At 35.4% G+C, this 16,005-nt stretch overlaps 1 pseudogene; it reads right to left on the reverse strand.

Annotated features, from left to right (window-relative positions):
* Positions 1–759: 759 nt before the first annotated feature.
* Positions 760–14,490, reverse strand: LOC105475817 (large ribosomal subunit protein eL31-like; annotated as a pseudogene).
* Between the last annotated feature and the right edge of the window lie 1,515 nt (positions 14,491–16,005).

Raw genomic sequence — 16,005 nt, forward strand, 5'->3', positions numbered from 1 at the left:
TTATTGTTGTATATGCACCACATGTTCTTTATCTCATCCACTGTTGGTGGGCACCTAGGTTGATTCCATGTCTTTGATATTGTGAATAGTGTTGCAATGAAGGTGTGAGTGCCTGTGTCTTTTGGTAGAATGATTTATTTTCTTTTGAATTCCACACTGACTGAACTACTTTCCACTCCCATCAACAGTGTGTAAGCAGTCCCTTATCTCTACAGTCTCACCAATATGTGCTGTTTTTTGACCTTTTTAATAATATCCATCCTGACTGGTGTGAGGTGGTATCTCATTGTGGTTTTGCTTTGTATTTCTCTGATGATTAGCGATGTGGAAAATATTTTTCATGTTTGTTAGCCTCTTGTATGTCTTCTTTTGAGATGTGTCTGTTCGTGTCGTTGGCCCATTTTTCAATGTGGTTGCTTCTTCTTTTTCAATTTTTTTAAGTTTTTTAATAGATTCTGGATATCAGAACTTTGTCAGATGTAACTTTTTTGTTATTGACTTAAAAGTCAAAAACCTTGCTTGTGACCATTTTTTTAAACTTGTTTCTTATGTGGTAGAGAAGACTTTGTATTCTCTATGTTTTCGGTGGAGGATTCTGTACATGTCTAGCCTATTTCATTGTTCAAATCTTTTCTATCCATTGGCCTCTCAATAATAGAGAGAGCTGTGTTGACATCTCTCCCTTTAATGATAATCGTCCATTTCCTCTATTTTTTTTTCAATTTTATAACTTTATTTGATGTATTTGACGATCAGCGATTAGTTCTCATTCACACTGACTGTAGATTTTTGGAAGTGGTAACAGGTTACATAGGTAACCAAGGTATAGAGCTTATTTGGTGAATCTTCATCCTCATTATACGGTTTCTGGACAACCGCACACGGATACGGTATGGGTCGTTCTTTATTCCTTTGGCCCAGACCGCTTCGTTGCGCCTGGTATCAATGCGCACATCTGCAGTTCCCATCTCCTTCATGGCAGATTGCCGAATCTCTTTGAGTACTTGGGGGGCACGCTTCTTGAAGCCGAATCCATGGATGCGCTTGTGAATATCGACGGTGTATTCTCGTGTCACCACCTCGTTGATGGCAGAATGGCCCTTTTTCTTCTCGCCACCCTTCTTTGCGGGAGCCGTTGTCCTGGATCAAAGTTGGAATGCTGTCCACTTCTTATTATAGTTTTAATTACCTTTTCCTTGAGTATTTTGAAGCTATTTAAACTACATGTATACAAAGTTAAATGTTTAAACGACCTTGATTAATTGAACTTCTCATCTTCATATAGTGATTTTTAAAAAAATAAATCACAAATAAAGCTTTTCTTTTGTCTTAAATTAAAATAGCTGATATTAAAGCAGTTATCCAGGTTGTCTGATTATTAAAACAGCTATCCAGGTTGTCTTTTGCTGATATTTTTTCTCTGTATAGTACTGAAATATTTTACTGGTTTCTACCACATAACCTTTTGCTTTATATTTGTCTCATTTATTTTTCTTTTTTTCTTTCCCTTTGGCTTATTTTGCTTTTTTTTAATCACATATTTTTTCTCTACTAATTTGGAAGTTATACATCCTATTTCTATTTTATTTGTTAATGTCTTTAAATTTTTATAGTGTATTTTTAACAAAGTCCAAAATTATTAATTCCTAATCCCCATTTGAAACCAGGATCTTAATTCTAATTACTTATTAATTCTAATCAATACTTCCTTAGATTTATCTACAATTATATATATATTTTTCTATTTTCTTTCCTTCTTGCATTCAAGTCTTCTTTTCTGAGCTTCTTTTCCTTTCTCCTGAATTACATCTTTAGGAGTTTCCCTAGTGGAGATCTATCACTATGTGCTCATTTTTTCTTTATCTTCCCACAAAGATGAGACCAGGGGCAGGCATTTTTTTGAGAAACTTCTGAGGTCTCTACAAATCCAGGTTGTGATTTTTATTTCCTCAATAAACTCTGGATATATTATTCTATTGTTCTCCAGCATCCATTGTTACTGTCAGGTTACTCATCTTTTCTTCCTCCCTATCTGTTTGACAATTACACAGTTTTCCGTTGAAAATGTTCAGGCCAGGCATGGTGGCCTGTGCTTGTAATCCCAGCTACTCTGGAGGCTGAGGTTGAAGAATTGGTTGAGATATGATACCACCACTACACTTCAGCCTGGTTGGCAGTGTGAGAACTTGCCTCTTAAAAAAAAAAAAAAATTTTTTAAAGAAAAAAAAGTGTGGTTCAATCTTCTTGTTCTCAATTTCATTATAGCATTTTAGGTATAAATTTCTATATAATTGGCTTTAGTTTTATTGAGTTTTTAAAATATGATGCTTGATATCCTTTATCAGTTCTGAAAAAAATGTGAGTCATTACCTCTTGGTGAGTCATGACCTTTTCTCCATATTCTCTGTTGTCTTTTTCTTAGACTCCATTTAAGCCACTATGTTTGAACTTTCTTATCTCTTAAATTTCCTTTTATATTTTCCTTACTCTTTTCTCATTGTCTTGGAATCTGCTAGTTTTTTCAGCTCTCTCTTTTTAATTCTTTAATTCTCTGTGAAATGTGTTTAATATGTTGCTAACCAATCCACTGAGGTATTATTATTATTATTGTTGTTGTTGTTCTTACTGGTAAATGTTTAAGTTACCTGTTAATGTTTTAAGTTCTCAGGTTTGGTGATGAGCTGAAGTTTGGTAATGAATTTCCAAGTGTTTATTATTTTTAAGATAAAATAAAATGAAACAGGCCATTCTTGGGTAAATAACTCTACTGTGTCATAATTTAAGGGTCATGATTAAGCCAGTTTTATGCACCTAATTTTCATCAAAAAATAAGTTTCAAATAGTCTCAGATTTTATTTTTTTAAGAGACAGGCTCACTCTGCTGCTCAGGCTGGAGTGTAGGGGTGTGGCCATGACTCACTGCAGCCTATAACTCCTGAGCTCAAGTGATCCTCCCACCTCAGCTTCCCAAGTAGCTAGGACTACCACCATTATGCCCAGTGAATTTTTAACTTTTTTTGTAGAGATGGGATCTTGCTTTGTTGCCCAGGCTGGTCTTGAACTCCTTGGCTCAAGCAATCCTCCCACCATGTCCTCCCAAAGTGCTGGGATTATAGTCATGAGTCACCACCCCGGCCTATTTTTAAAGTATTTTCCATCTAGTAATGATATCTTAACATATCTTAACCTAAGAAGCCCTTAATTGTCTCAATCCGTTGTTTGTTTCTACTGTTGTTACTCATGTGGCTTGTAAATAAAAATGAAAAAATTGGTAAATTAGACCACATTAAAATCAAGAACTTCTATTTATTAAAAAAAGTCATTAAGGAAGTAAAAGACAAGGTTTAGAGGGAAAAAATTTACATCCATATATCTGATAAAGACATCCAAAATACAACATATTTAAAAAATAGCCAGGCATGGTGGCTCACTTCTGTAATCCCAGCACTTTGGGAGGCCGAGGCAGGCAGAACACCTGAGGTCAGGAGTTTGAGACCAGCCTGGCCAACCATGGCCAACATAGTAAAACCCTGTCTCTAGTAAAAATACAAAAGTTAGCTGGTCGTGGTGGCATGCACTTGTAATCCCAGATGTTTGGGAGGCTGGGGCAAGAGAATCACTTGAACCCGGGAGGTGGAGGTTGCAGTGACGTGAGATCACACCACTGCACTACAGCCTGGGTGACAGAGTGAGACTCCATCTCAAACCAAAACAAAACAAATCTACAAATCAATGAGAAAATGGTCAACTAATAGACAATTGGACAAAGAAGTTAAACAGGTACTTCACAAAAGAGGATATCCAAATGGTCAATAAGCCTATAATAAGGTGCTCAAGATCATTCCAACCCAGAGATATTAAAATTAAACAATTAATTTAGAAGTCAGAATACTGATTACCTTTAAGAAGGTGGTAGTGACTGGGAGGAAGGACAAGGGAGTGGGTTTCTGGAACACTGCTTCTAGTTCTTGGTTTGGTTTGATGGGTGTGTTTATATTTAAAGAATTTATTGAGCTATTGAGCTACATGTGGTTACTGAGTTACATTTATGACTTGTATGTTTTACTATATGTATTTCTCAATAAGAAACTTACTTGAAAAAATGACCTGCATATTCTTGACTCCAAGGTATGATATTAACACGTTTAAAATTTGGTTTCAATTTTTTATATGGCTCAAATTGACCATTGTGGGTTATATTCCATCTAATATTCATTCTTTGCTAGGTAGTGTACTAAATATGTTACATTCATTATCTTACTAAATCTTCACAATAATCCTGAAAATTAGAAATTAGGTCCATTTTGTATATGAAGAATTAAACTCAGAGAAAATAAATCATTTGCACCAAATCACACAACTAGTTATCCTGCTCTAGCAGTATTTATCTACAAATTAATTTTTAGAACAGAAGCAGTTTGTGAATTGGAGTCTTGCCTTATGCCTATTTGGAAAAAATGAGAGAGAAGAGAATGCTGATGACAAATCACAATCTGGTCATGCAGACACAGATAAGTCACTTAATGGGTGTCTGTACTTACTAGTTATAATTTAAATTACCTTTGACAAGCAGAGAAGTGCTTATTTTTCTCTCCTTGAGTTTTAGAGCTTTGAAGAATTAGAGAAAAGTCCTAAATAACTACCAATAATAATAAATATTTTACTTGGACATGCTCCCTTTGAATTGCCTTCTGAGTAAAAAACTTGGAAAATGAACATTATTCTTCACATGTCCTTTGTTAAGCAAAGACTTCTATCCAATAACTAGGCTTCTGAGGCTGTGATAAATAATTGCTACTGTTTGTATTTTGAAGTCTTATATAGAGAAGCAAACTGCCTAACACTCCAAAGGGATTCTCTTTCTACTAGGAAACATATTGTCTGACATTACATTAAATAGCTTGAAAATACTGTACCCGCTGATGCACAGTTGTTGTTAAAGTATCTTAGAATCAGTGAACGAAATTAATAAATAAAAAACTCAGTCTTAAGAGAGACCGTCTCCTGGTTTTCTAGCAAAGAAAAAATAAATTAGCACTCTCAGCAGGGGGCAAGCAGTAGATTGTGTGGAACTCTTTTGAAAAAGGAGAACTCCACTCTCAATGTTAATTTAATTTAAGTGAAGTTCTGGAGAAGTCATTTATCACCTTATTATGCATATACCTTGGATAATATTTATGCTTTGATATAAGCTTTTAATGAAATATGTTACTATCTCTGGAATACCAATTCAGAACTGGTTAGTATGGGAAACATCTGAATGAAAAGTTTGATAAAAATTTGGTATAACCCCCTCATATGTCATCTTAGGGACTACTCCATTAGTGTTATGGTCAAAAACTGCAAACAAGGAATCTTTGATTGTATTTGTCCTACCTTTGTGTTATTTATGATGCCCTGAGCTTTTCCTTCATTCCCCAAACGCATGCTGTTATCCCTACACTGACTCCGTTTTCAGTAGTCATTAATTTGGGTGCTCAGATGACGTAAAAAGAAGACTAAAGCTGATTTGCCACACAGAATCTGAGCAATATTACTGATGACAACATGAACGAGGGTTTAAATATTCTTAGTTTAGCTCCAGAATGAATGTGCCGAGCAAATAATCATATCAGCAAGTGAAAATCCCTCCACCTTCTTATCATTGTTTCACCCCTGGCTGGGACTTGCTATTGTTGGGATGCCTCTCCTGTCTTGCTCTCTTCACGAACTTGTAAGCACTCAGCTCCCTGGTGCTCTCTGCTTAAGCAGAGGGATCTAGTCTTTGCTAGACATCTTACTGCTTTAGTCTACTCTCTCATGTAATTGTGCTCCCAGCACCCACCTCATCATAATACTCTCAATCAGTAGATCAGATTATCAAACTTACTTCTATATTTTACAGGAAAAAGGTGAAGACCAAATATTATATTTGAAGACTAAAGGGACTGTGTATGTTTACTATATACAAAAATAACAGAAGACTGGACGCAGTGGCTCATGCCTATAATCCCACAACTTTGGGAGACTGAGGCAGGTGGATCACCTGAGGTCAGGAGTTTGAGACTAGCCTGGCCAATAAGGTGAAAACCCATCTCTACTAGAAATACAAAAATTAGCTGGGTGTGGTGGCATACACCTGTAGTCCCATACTCAGGAGGCTGAGGCATGAGAATGGCTTCAAACCGGGAGGTGGAGGTTGTAGTTAGCCAAGATTGCACCACTGCACTCCAGTCTGGGTGATGGGGTGAGACTCTTTCAATAATAATAATGATAGTAGAAGACAAAGAGAAGGCTGTGACATTGCTGTCAGAAGCACAGTGCAACAGTCAAGAGGGACTTAGACTGCCTAGGTTTAGGTCTCAATACCTCCACTCATTGGCAGTGAGACCTTGGGGGAAGTTACTTAACTCTTTAATTCTCAAAGTTATCATCTATAAAGAATAATACCTAACTACTGGGGATGATGTAAGGATGAAAAACAATCCTATAGGTAAAATGCTTACTAACTATAGTGCTTGGCATATTTTTTTAAGTGCCCAATAAACATATTAGTTAGTTTTCTTTCTTTTTTTTTTTTTTCAAGTTAGATACGTTTTAAGGTCTGTTTAGCAGCCCTCTTCCTTCATCTGAGAGGGCACATGACTTTGGCACGTGATTCAGGCTCAGTCAATCAGAGTGTCCCATACTGGGCCAAAGTGATTAATTTAGGTTGGGCAAGTGACTAAGGGGCTCCATTACTCTGGATCTTTTCTTTTCCCTATTAACCAATGTAGTTGATTAATACAGTTTTTATCATTAATAAGTTACTTAGTATATGTCATAGTGATGAATAATTAGCTTATATTTTTATAGAAAATTCTGGTAAATAAGAGTAAAGTAATGTATCACATTTTATAGGTTAAAACGACAGAATGGAAAAGCAGGTCCAGGATTAAGTGAACCTTAGTTTCTTAAGAAACTATAATTATGTGAATTTATATAATTCCTTTTGTTTTGTTTTTTAAGCTGGTTTGAGTCAGATTTCTGACTCTTACTAACAGAAGAGTCCTGACCGATATTAATAAATAGTAGTTGTAGTTTATGTCCGGAGACATTCTTTGATGGGCACTGGGAACAGTGCCCAGAGAAGCTTAATCACAGAGTTGGGTGAAAATAAGCTGAGGGACAGATTTGAGTTTTTAATAAAACCAGATAAGCTGACAAGTTTGGACACTTCAAATTGAAATTGATAGTGTTTTCCTCGGGATTTTAATAACTTTCACAAATCAGGTATAGCAAATATCAAATGTCAGGATGCCAGGATAATTAATAATAGAGGTAAGACATTGCAACTCCTTCCTTTTATTGGAGAAGAGCTGCTCCTTGCCCCTCTTCCCTTGCTGCAGGCCTCAGATATTATGGGAAAGTGTCCTCTTTGATACAACATGAAATTAATCATTTTAGTGTTCCCCAGTGTTCCTGACAAAAGTTTTAAAAATTCTGTCTCACAATTAACTATAATGTAGTGTTTGACAGTTCCTTGATTTTGGATCTTGTTCATTTTCTTTTTGCATCTAAAGTTTTAAAGAAAAATATGACTTCTAATTCCAGTTTTTAAAAATTCAGTAGTAAAGCAGTTTGACTGATGAACTGATTGACTTGCGTGAAGAATTTTAAACCTTCTAATTTTATTAATATCGTCTTTCACCCACTGGTAATCATCTTCATCTAATCTTAGCTTTTAGTACTTCGTTCTGAAAACAGTCCTTGCGGGATATCTGATGTCTTGATGATCATGAGACTGGTCAGTGACGTTTAGCAATTGTGACTTTACCCTTTACCAAGTTTTCTGTTTCAGTCACACCCATGTGGTTTCATTGGTCATTCCAATATCTAGTTCATTCATGTTTTTTCTCTAGGACAGAAACTTGCCTGTATTAGAAAATGCTATGAGCAGCAGTGGGCTGTGGGCTCCTCACTGCCTTTTGAATACATAATTTTTTTTAAATAAAAAGATTGTGTAATTTAAAGGTCACATTATAATGACTCACTTTAGTCTTTAATATGACCAGTGTTCAGAGATGGTGTTAGCAGTGAGATCTGGATAAAAAAGATACACAATTCTGTTTTTCATCTCTCCCCTTGGCAACACTTCCTGAGAACAGTGTGAACGAAATTCCAAGAGTAAATAGCCAATAGCATAATACACTTTCCAACATGCTGTGAACCAGTGAGTGAAGAAAATTAGAGCTCCAATGGTTTCCTATGAAGGATTTAATAAATTATTTTCTAGTACAAAAATGAGGTTGAAATAGCTGTCATTGCATTTTTTATACTTGTACCAGGTTCAGAACTATAATAAAAATCTAAAATTATGATGGTATTCACATTTACAGAATACATTTAAATATGACTAAATATAATTTTAATTATAATTAAACATGTATTGAATAGTTACTATTTTGCTATTTTATGGAACTGTTACATTTCTTCATTTGCTTTTCTCCTCTACAGATACCCACATATTTATCATGCCCCACAACTAAATACAAGTTTTAAAAAATTGTTCTGCAAATGCACACACGTTTATTTTTATTTTTTAACTTTTTATTTTGAAACAATTACCGATACACAGTAAGCTGTGCCACAAAATACACAGAGGTACTGTGCACCCTTCACCCAGCTTCCACCAGTGGTAACATCTTGCATAACTAAGGTACACTATCAAAATCAAGAAATTGACATTGGTGCCTTCCACATAGCTAATTCTGATTTGACCAGTTTTACAAGCACTCTTTGTGTGCTATAGTTTGTTATAGGTTTGTAATGCTTTCCAACCAATGAAAGCTCCTTGTTTTATCTAGGCAAATACTCTAGTCTTTTTTTTTATTTATAGCTCTTTCATGACTTCCTTACAAAGAGTTTCCCCACCCCCAAATTATAACAGTATATTTTCAATATTTTCTTTTAGTATCTTAGTTCCTTGAGAGATTACTTTTGTGTATAGTGTGAAGCAGAATCTAATTTAGTTTTTTTCCCCAAAATGTATCATCAGGTTGTGATAACACTATTTATTGAATAGTCAATCCTTTCCTACTGATTAGAATGCCACTTTTATCATATACATGCAACTTTTTTTATTCTGTATTTTGTTATATTTTTCTTTTTGTCAATGACTGCATCAATACTATGCAACTTAGATGTAATTTTCAAAAGTGTATAATTATTGTACTTTTAGCAAGAAAATCACACTCATGCAAGACAACAGAGCACAGATAATTTCCTCTTTCTTTAAATTCAAGTGTGCTCTTGTGCTGGGCCCTAACTCAAAAGCTTCTGGACACCATGCAGGTATCATAAATGTATGATAAAGTCAGTGGTAAGTCAATGAAGATTGGTTTTTATCGTAAACAGGTGATTACATGATGCTCCTGAAAGCATGTCAATTCAATATTTTAACATATTTTTCTGTCCAAACAGGTCTGTGGTCTCTAAATATCCACCTCCAGTCTAGTGGAAATAATTCTGTATTAGAATCAAACAACTCCTCAAGCATCATCATATATTAACCATGAAACTTTGAGAAAATTACTTAACCCTCTGAACCTCTGTTTCCTCTTTCAAAGAAATAAATAACAATAGTTACCCACAAGATTGGACTAATTATCACATGAAGTAATATGCATTACAATACTGAGTATAGTGCCTTACACATGACTTTTACTCAAGGATGTTAGTGTAATTTAAACAGCAACTTATTAAGAGAAAGCAATGTATCTTTTGATCTAGATAAAGGTCACTTTTAATACACTAAATCGAGGAGGCTAGAAAATGGATGGATAAGGTTTCTCCAGACCACAGTGATTTCAGAGAAGAGTAATAGAAAATTTTGTCACAGAGAAACAAACGTCTGTCCTTGAGACATGTCCCATGTAACACAAGGAATTTCACAACCTTATTTTTGCCTTATCACTACAACTATATTATAGATTATAAATATCAACAGTATCTGAGTTCTTTATTTGGCCCAAATAAATTAATGTTTCTATTGCTACCAGTTTTTCTTCTTCCTTGAATTACAAATGCCACAATTAACAGAAACATCTGTCTGGGAGCACTGTACGTGCTCAATCACATTCTGTTGTTCTCCACCACCCCCGAACATCCAGATGATATGTAAAATATGCAGTCCATGGTTTATTACAAAAATCCAAATGTCCACATATTGGGAAGCATTGATTTGTATTACTGTGAAGCCAAAATATTTAGATTCAAGGGTGGGGATTTTCTCCTTTATTCTTGCTCAGAAATGCACAAACTAAACCATAGTCTAGATCCCAAGTCCCATAGAAGCCAATTAGCTTACATATTCAGATGTTTTCAACAGAATTATTTATATATGTACAAAAGCACAACACAGGATAATGAATCAACTTTTGTGTTCATATGGACTTTGATTTAACTTTTATTTCGTACACTCACTAAACATGGAATCTGTCAATTTACCATAGCTCTTTGAGACTCATTAATCTCATCTACGAGATGGAGAGAATCAACTCTGCCGTGGCCAGGAGACACGAGGGGCATATCAAAACACTGTGATTTCCATGTAACACCTGAGAAGAACTGGGAGGAGGAGGTTTTCCTTACAAGAAGGACTGGAGAATAGATATGGCAACTAGGAGAATTAAGGCAACCACTAATTTATGTCTCTTACACCCTGTGGCCCAGCAATTTCACTTTTAGGACTTTGCCCACAGACATATACTCATGTGTATAAACAAAAGCTTATGCAGTGATGATCACTGCAGTCTTGTTGTTAAAAAGCTTTCTAAACTAAATCCAATGTCCATATATTGGATATTGGTGAATTAAATCATGGAAAAACCATTCAATGAACTGCTGTGCTGCAGCTAATGAAAAGAGTGAGGTAAGTGTGTGTGTGTGTATATATATACACATATATGTGTGTGTGTATATATATAGTGGATAGAGCAATGTCCAAAGATATAAAGTTAAGCCAATAATTTGCAGAAGAATATTATATTATAATCCCATTTGTATAAAATGTGTATTCATATCAATCTATCAACAGTAGTATTTACAAGGAAGAGAAAGTTACCTGGGAATTTCACTATATTATCCATTTTAGAGATGATGGATTTCATCACAATGAGGATGCATATTTTTGACATAAGGAAATATAAATATTTAACCTAAAAAGTCACATTTTTTCCAACCAATGAAGATGAGAAAGCCATTGCAGGACTTTGAACAACAGAGTGATATATCACATTTAACAGGATCACTGTGGTAGCAGTGTTGACAATGGATGAGGGAAGCAAGGTGGTAGGTGGTAGCAGCAAGACCAGTTATGACACCATTGAAATAACCAAAGCAAGAAGTGATTGTGGCTTAGACTGTAGTTATAGTAGAGGGAGTGGAGTGAAGTGACATGTACTGTACATGTTTGAAGACAGTCAATGAGCTCTGCTAGTGGATTGGATCTGCAATGTGAGAAAAACAGAGGAGTCAGGGACAATTACAAATATTTTTGGTCTGCTTGCTTGTTTTTTGTTTGTTTCTAAGATGAAGTCTTGTGCTGTTGCCCAGGCTGCCGTGCAGTGGCACGATCTCGCTCTCACTGCAACCTCTGCCTCTTGGGCTCAAACGATTCACCTGCCTTAGCCTCCCGGTATCAGAGATTACAGGCATCTGCCACAATGCCCAGCTAATGGTCTGCTCACTTGGAAGAAAGAAGTAGTCTCCCAAGGTTCTTGTCTTGCCTTCCATTGTATTATACTCTTCTGGTTTTCCTCCTTCTCTTGTGCATGTACTTTTTGAATGGTAGTATGTGCAAACACTGGTTATGATGCACAATCAGCCAGCATATACAATTTGGGTTTCAATATGTAAATTCCCTTCAGAGGGAAGAGGAAAGAGGAAGCCTGAACCAGGAACAACTGCATCTTGAAGGCTTAATACCTTCAAGCGAAGACCACACTAATATGAAAATTATAGAACATGGCAAGACTAGAAAACTCACCAAGGGCAGAAACATCAGAGTGAACTCTCAGAGTAGATTGTCCAAGAAAATAGATGGTTGCAGTAAACTTTAGGTATTCTCCAACCTGAAATCTTGTGACTGGAGCATATTTGCATTACTTTCTTTTCTTTATACTGCAAGTTTCCTAGAATTTGCTGTGACTCATGTATTTGAATAGTTTTCCTTTGGTTTACACAATTTCAAGTTCAAACACCCATTGATGTTATTACATACAATACACTTTCAGTCATCACTTTAGAACTGTAATCTTCATTTACGCACATAATTTGTTTCTTCAGTTACAAACATGTGGTGCAATATGTCGGTTTTTATCATTGACTGGGGAATTAGGGTTTGTATTTACGTAATTAAAGTATTCAATTTTTGAGTAACTTCTGTAACTTAAATATTTACTGTGCACCAGTCTCAGTTTCAATGGAAAATCAACTTTAAAAGGTGAAATTTGGTGCCATCTAGTGTCATCGGTGTGAATTGCAGCATAAGCACAATTGTGAGGAAAATAATTTCTTTTTTTTTAAACTGAAATATTTTAATATTAATTTTTAGTTTAAATTGATTTAAAAATATTCAATTTCCATATAATTGTATGTGAAATTCAGTTTTATAATAACATCTTTACAAGTCTAGGTAGTGTAGTGACTGGGATTCAATTTCCAGTCCAAATTTCACTAATACCAGTAATGAGTGCCTGCTATGTAAGAAATCACAGTACAAAGTAATTTACACAGTACAAAGTAGTTTACCTCAAAACAATGCTGAGAAACCAATATAATGCCCAATTTCAACAATGATGAATCTGATGTTCTGTGTAGCTAAACTACTTCATAGCGTTATCATTGCTATTAAACTTCAAAACAAGAATTAGAACTACATTTTCTGATTCCAAATAAATGTACAATGATTTTCAATGGTAATGAAAATCTATTTTGATGAAACTATAGATGAAGATATATTAGTGAACAATTTTTGTAAACTTTAAATTCTCCATCTTCAATACCTCTGGTGGATGCAACTGGCATTAGTAAAATAAATGAATGAATTTAACACCAACATGAGCCTTATAAGCCAAATTGGTACAGGAATTCCAAAATAGTAAATGCAGTTTCTCTTTCTTTTTTTTTTTTAATTTATTTATTATTATTATACTTTAAGTTGTAGGGTACATGTGCATAACGTGCAGGTTTGTTACATATGTATACTTGTGCCATGTTGGTGTGCTGCACCCATCAACTCGTCATTTACATCAGGTATAACTCCCAATGCAATCCCTCCCCCCTCCCCCCTCCCCATGATAGGCCCCGGTGTGTGATGTTCCCCTTCCTGAGTCCAAGTGATCTCATTGTTCAGTTCCCACCTATGAGTGAGAACATGCGGTGTTTGGTTTTCTGTTCTTGTGATAGTTTGCTAAGAATGATGGTTTCCAGCTGCATCCACGTCCCTACAAAGGACACAAACTCATCCTTTTTGAGGGCTGCATAGTATTCCATGGTGTATATGTGCCACATTTTCTTAATCCAATCTGTCACTGATGGACATTTGGGTTGATTCCAAGTCTTTGCTATTGTGAATAGTGCTGCAATAAACATACGTGTGCATGTGTCTTTATAGCAGCATAATTTATAATCCTTTGGGTATAGGAAAATAATTTCAAATTGAAACTAACTACAATTCGCAGAAATACCAATGATGATTTTAAAATAGTATAAATTTGGAATTAAATTTAACTGCAACATGAGATAATATAATATAAAAAATGGAATTAAGAGAATTGAAACATGTTCTGGAATTGTTTTATTTACAAAATGGGAATATGTTACCTACATGGTAGACAAGAGCTAGAAAATTTTTATTTTTATAAGGTCTAAATACCAAACACATAGTATACTTGACATCTACTACATTAGACATATGTTATCTTTATATTACACCATGTTAAATAATATCTGTATGTATTGCAAAGAAATTAATATTTGGTTCAACTTATAGGGCATTACACAAGTCTGAACTTTTGAAAGTCATTCACAGGACAAAATATAGGGCACATTTCCCAAGGTGCTAAAATTAAGAATGAAAATCTCTACTAAGTATAGACTTTTGGTCTTCTCACAGAAGTTTTTGGTCATTCAGGTGCAGTAACAATGGTATGTATTTAAAACACTTAATTGAATATGAGATATTCTGTTAGCAAGACTACTTGGTCATAACTTGGGTTAGTTAGGATATAGATTTGGCTGTTGAAAGAGACCCTGTAATAACTGTGGTTTAAATGAAATCGATAAATAGTTATCTTTCATGTTAAAGCCTGGGCAGGCAATTCAGAACTGTGAGACCCACAAAATTATCTGGGACCCAGGCTCCTTCTACTTGTGGTTCTGGGGCCTTGAACATGTAGCTTCTATCTCATGTTCCATGATGACTGCTCTATTCCTCTTCTCATCCACAGCTTTATCTGCACTTACCATCCTTAAAACCATATGAGGCAAATGGGCAGAGGAGGGTGCTCAGAGCTGATTTTATGGTTCACATCTTACTCTGCCCCTAAAATTTGTGCCTCTTTTCTTTTTTTTTCTATTTTTTCTATTTTTTTTTTTTTTTTTGAGACGGAATTTTGCTCTTTTGCATAAGCTGGAGTGCAATGGTGTGATATCAGCTCACAGCAACCTCCTCCTCCCGGGTTCAAGCCATTCTCCTGCCTCAGCATCCAGAGTAGCTGGGATTACAGGCATGCACCACCACGCCCAGCTAATTTTGTATTTTTAGTAGAGATGGGGTTTCTCCATGTTGGTTAGGCTGGTCTCGAACTCCGGACCTCAGATGATCCGCCCGCCTCGGCCTCCAAAAGTGCTGGGATTACAGGCGTGAGCCACCATGCCTGTCCAATTTGTGGCTCTTTTCTATGAACATTTCTACTCCTGATGGAATATTTGGTACAAAAATAACATTCATATATTCTTCTATCAATGAAACACACATACACTAATTTGTTTATGCCAATATTAAGAAGAAACATAAAATAATACATCTTATTTATTTAGTTATACATAGCAATATTAAGAAGGGAAGTAAATCAAAGCAATTTGTTCCATTAGACCAGTGACTGCAAAGCAGGGGTTCTTAACTTTGGCTATATATTATAATCACTTAGGGAGCTTAGAAACACTTGTACTTGAATCCAGCAATCCAAGTTTCTGATGTAATGGATCTAAGATGCAATTTGGTCTGCAGCAGTTTCCTCCCCAGGTGATTCTAAGTGCAGCAAGATTGAGAATCATTGCTGTAGATCGTGGTGCAGAACAGGGTCACCTGAGGAGCTTCTGAGCTTCATCTATGCCCTCCCACACCCCCACTCCCCATTCCATTAGGCCACAATTAATCTGGAGTAGAGTCCAGGCATCAATACATTTTAAAAATTTCCCCAAGTGAATCTAATTGTATTTGGGACAGAGAACCAGTGCTAAATATGAAAGAGAGTTTATGATTTTTGCTACCCTATGTTTTGGCCCTTATACTTAAATTTATATAGCTCTTCTGTTGAATTAAATGAACAATTTCTGGTATAGGAAAACTACAACTATATTGAAATTTAGCCCTCCTCATATGAGCATCTCATTAAAATTTCAAATTTCATCCAAGTTTAACTGGAATGCTAAAGTAATGTCAAAAATAAAATTATTATTTTACGCATTTGTGTTTAGATAGAATTTCCTAATTTCAATTGCTATGTATTTTTTAACAACTTGATTACATTTAAATGTATAAACTTTACTTTGTCATTCAAAGATCTCACAAAGAGACAATTTTATTGTTGGAAGGACGCCTCCACAGCCATAACCTTCTTTACTATTGCCAACACTTAGAATATTCTGGGTTGGACCAGGAGTCAATATTCTTTTTGCCACTCACATTTCCTCTCTACATATTCTTCTATATCAGATAGCCCAGATACAATATCATCTGACTGTTGCAAAGCCAGTTGT

The sequence above is a fragment of the Macaca nemestrina genome, chromosome 4 (genome assembly GCF_043159975.1).
Source record: "Macaca nemestrina isolate mMacNem1 chromosome 4, mMacNem.hap1, whole genome shotgun sequence".
NCBI lineage: Eukaryota > Metazoa > Chordata > Mammalia > Primates > Cercopithecidae > Macaca > Macaca nemestrina.